We start from the raw sequence: 4,746 nt of genomic DNA, 5'->3' as shown, positions 1-4,746 counted from the left end.
CAGAATTGATCCAATTTATGCAGTTTTCTGAAAGCAGCACAGTTTAGACTGGCTGTGAACAGAACATACATTTGCACTTTGGTGATGGGGGAGGGGGCAAATTTTAGACCAGTTCCACCATTTTTAAACTAATCCATGTATGCTGAACATCTGTTATGGATTTAAACCCATTTCTGATAACTTATACTTAAAAGTGTAATGTCTGTACTTGGCCAAAGTGAATTACTAATTTCCTCATAGCCTCTTTCACCACGCTTATCACTCTGTCATCCAAGTGATTGTTAAACATGAGCTTACATGCACAATGGACCTATCAGGTAACTTGGTCATTATCCCATTTTATAGGTGATACAAACTATAAGTATCTGCTAATTTGGGTTTTCTCATCTGAAACACTCATGACCAGATTTTTCTGTTAAATTAGCATAATACAGCTTTTTACTTGTTTAGAGCACAGATCTCATTGTCTTCAATTGTAGCTATGAAGGCTCAGAAACTGGTGACTGAAGCAGCATCCTCAGCTCCCAATTTGGAGGGAGCACTAGACTGGCGACCTTGGGGAGACTGTACTATGGGGCTGCTGCAGTTGATGCTCCCAGAGCCTGTCCCCATGCTGCAGCAGCAGCCACTGCTGGAGTGCATAGAGTGAGCTGTAACAGATAAACCTCTGCTCTCCATCCCCCTCCCTCCACCCTGTTCTGCCCAGGGTACTGAAGGAGCTAGCTTCACCTCTGTCAGGTATGCAGAGAATAAGGAATGCACATTTAGTGGCCATGTGTTAAAAGTTTGTTTTAAGTTACTTGTTTCACATCACTGCAGAACACTGTGGCAGAGACAGGGTAAAAACTAGTTCTCCAGGGCAGTTTTCAACCACCTAACCAGTGGTGTTCAACCTTTCAGCCCTGTGGGATAAATGAGTGGTATAGGGCCACTCTGTGAGCCAAATCCCATGTGAAAGCTCAGTCTGTTAACTGGATCCTGTATGGGGTCTGCACTCAGGGACAGTCCATGGGTGTAATCTAGAGTGCCAGCCTGGCCCTGTGTGCCAGGTCCAGCTGTGGCCCAGCACGGCAGCAGGGGAACGGCGTTAATTGCTGCAGCAATTGATGCCATCACCACTAGCCCTGCTGCCAAATTTTCAGACCCATAGGGAGCCCCCTGGGTATGATGACACAGCTCTGTGGGCCGCATCTGGCATATGGGGCATAGGTTGAGCACCACTGACCATAAGAACTTCTTCTTTCCTCCTACAATGGCCTGCCTCATTTACTACATCCCACTTCTGCAACAAACAAGACAAACAAGGTATTTGTTTTACAGATAACAGCATTGTAACCTACAGACCTGAATGTTCTCTGAACTCTGTTCATCCAGTGCACTGAATCAAGTAGGGATCCTGTAGGGGAAAAAAAAAACAATAATATATGACCATTTACCAATTTTTCCCCTTGGTGTTCAATGTGTAAGCCTGCTCAGTGTGTGCTCCAAATGGCAAAAGGAAATCACTGAATGGAGGTTGGTCTAGTAGTTTGGGATTTCATATCTAAAAAAGGATTTTGAAAAAATGTGTGCATGTGGGTGTGTATGTGTGTAGGAAGAACAATAAAATGTTCTTGAGCTCTAGAAAATGCCTTATAGTGAGAGATTTAAAGAATTCAATCTGCTTAGCTTCTCAAAAAGGAGAGAGGTGACTTGATAACAATGAGTGCCTTCATGAGGAGAAAATACTGGGCACTAAGGAACTCTTTAATATTGCAGAAGAAGGAACAACAAGAACAAATAGCTGGCAACTGAGCCAGGCAAATTCAAATGAGACATGAGTCATGTTTCTAACACTGAATGTGATTACTGGAACAGACTCCTGAAGGAAGTGGTAAATTCCACATGTGGCTCTTCTTCACGGATGGAACAGGAACATCTGCCCCTTGAGCCAGAGACTGTTGTCCTCTGTTTGTGCCTGCCAGCCACTAGAGGGAGATGAGGCACAAATTTTGCATACGGATGTCCTAGATTTTGGCTGACAACAGAAGCATTTACAGACCCAGCTGGTTCTAAGAGGAATATACTTGAATGGTAACAGAAGCTACAGCCCCCTTTACATTTGACCTATATTTCTCTGTCTCCTCCAGCCCACTTTCATCCCATCTGTTCTCATCCCAGTTCATCTCCTCTGCACTCACGCCACATCCCAGACTCACTCCCTATTGACAGCCCAGCAAGAACAGTTTGTCCACTGTCAGTCACTGTAACCACAGTAGCCACTCAGCACCAATGCGGTCCATAGCTGGTGTGAGAAGCAATAGCATGAACATGTTTTTGCTGAGCATGTGACCTGTGGGTTTTTTTCAGAAACTCATAACTTGGTAAGTCTTTGGAGGCACAGGAACTTGTTAACTTCAATAAGACTTCACACACACTGGAATAAATGCAATATGTATCATCTCTCGGTATTTAATTTACAAGTAATTATATGCTGGATATTTTTTTCCTAACTTGATCTTTAGCCTCATCCTTGGCTAAGAGAAAATAAATATAAAGTCTAATTACTGTAACATTGAATAGATATTGAAGTTACTGGGGGTTGAATCTACTCAGCACTGTTCTGCCGTCATGCAGCATTTCAGAGAAGCATATCCTTAGATAGACATCACTTTCAGTGTTTTTAAAACTCTCTCCTTTCTCAAACAACAAAAAAGAGTCTCAGCACCTGACCATATCTAAGTCAGGGTTCCTAAAAGTACGGCCACATTCGAGCCACAGTGTTTTGGAGAAACAGTGTCAGCTTTTATCAGCAAAGCTTTTATCAGGTTTTCTTTTATAACACATTGATCTGAAACTTGAGTTCTACAATATCTTAAAAAGAAAGACACAGAAGAGATCTTTGAAATACTGAAAGTATTCTTCTTTGAAGTCTTCCTACTACTTGGATGAAAGGGGGGCCTTTTCCTCTTGATGGAGCACAGGTGATTACACACCAATATGGTTTTCTCTGACGTGGGAAAAAAAAGAATATCTAAAGTGAGGATCCTTGAATGAAGAGCATACAATGATGAAAGGTTTCAAATACATCTTTTGCACACAGGCATACTATAAAGTGTGTGTGTAAAGCACCTCCCTGGACTTTTCAAAAATTGGTTAGAAAAGAAAAGGATTTGAGGTAAGACTCTCTCTTCTTCCTTCTCTGCCTTTTTTCACTAAGATCAAGTCTTTACTATGTAAGCATTGCACATTTAGCTCCCCTATTCCCCATCTCAACCCATCACTGAGCTAAGCAGGCTACATCCTTACTATGTAACTTAGTTGTGTCCTTCCCCAACCCAGCCTATAACATGTAGTCACCCTTGTCTGAGCGTCTATATTTCCTTCTATTCCCTCAACTGGGTGACTTCCTTTTAGCATTCACTAATAAAGTAAATCTGAAAAAGCTTATAAATGCTTGTGAAATTTCATAGCACAGGCAATAGACTGAATAGAAGCCCAAAGAGGCATGAAACTTGACACTTAATAACAATCCTGGTAGGAATTAGGAGTCAGTAGAAAAGAACAAGGTTTTCTTTTGCTTTAAATATTATTTTTAACCTATTTTATGTTTTATTGACAATTCTGTCACCGAGCCTGACTTTCAGTCAAATAAAAATAAGAGATCTCTTTCCCAAAGCCTCTACAATATAAGTTAATACAGCATGTTCTGTATCAACACGTTGTTGAGATTCCCAGTATTTCTTAATAATTTCTCATATTTTGAGCTCCTTGGAGTTATCTGTGTATGTGTGGTTATCTTTATGTGTTTTGTATAGTATGAGGGATGTCATTAATAAAGCACAGAAAGGGTAGGGGGGAAGTGGTATTCTACAGCAAGGATTCTAAAAGTGAAACATCTTCCCGATTATAATGTCAGCATCTTGTGAGTTCAAGGGTTTCCCAAATTCCAGTGGAGAAGCAGTGGTCATTTTAAAAATTGCGTGGTTTTCTAATTTACAGTTTTGCTACAAGCAAAACACCTGGGAGATTCTAAAAAAATACTCTCCTTGTCTCTGATTCTAGAAAAGGGCTCCCATAGCATCCCCCACTGTGACTCCTTAACATAGTTATCCATGGGAGCATTTCATCTGATGGATTTTGATAATTTAATTAATAGAGCTTAGTCCTCCGAAAGTCCTGACTGGGCAGACTAGCTGTTTGTGTGTAGTACTGAAGAGCTGGAGATCACAGGGTGGTTGGAATGGAAAATAGCCACTGAAGCAGGGGGCAAAACACAACAGCAAAAAGCACAAATAAAAGTAAAAGTGAGGCTGGAAATGGGAAGAGAGGGAGAGAAGACACAGAGTTATTAGGAGATAGAGGCAAGTGAGCTGGGCCATGCCACGGGGACAAGTGGGAGAGAAGATAACAGATGAGAATTCCTACAAGGAAAACTATCAAAAGAGGGTTACCAGCTACTGAGTTTGTTCCTCTTTGATGCTTTTTTTAATTTGATATGTTGAGATCAGGAGACAACATCCAGAATAAGGGAGACAGTGCAATGTCTCTCTCTCTCCCTCTCTCTGTCTCTCCCCCTGTCTCTCTCTCCCTTTGTCTCTCTCTGTGACTGAAATAATTTTCAATAATTCTTTTTTTCAGGAAGGATATAAAATAAGTCTTTTTCCAAACAGGGACAGCTTTCCTGCTTTTTCAGTGATTTTTTTTTGTAGTTTCAGAAATATGTTGCTTTAGAAAAACATCACCATGACAAGTAATCTATTGTAA

The sequence above is a fragment of the Alligator sinensis genome, unplaced genomic scaffold (genome assembly GCF_000455745.1).
Source record: "Alligator sinensis unplaced genomic scaffold, ASM45574v1 scaffold583_1, whole genome shotgun sequence".
Lineage (NCBI taxonomy): Eukaryota > Metazoa > Chordata > Crocodylia > Alligatoridae > Alligator > Alligator sinensis.
This window is presented reverse-complemented; position numbering follows the sequence as displayed.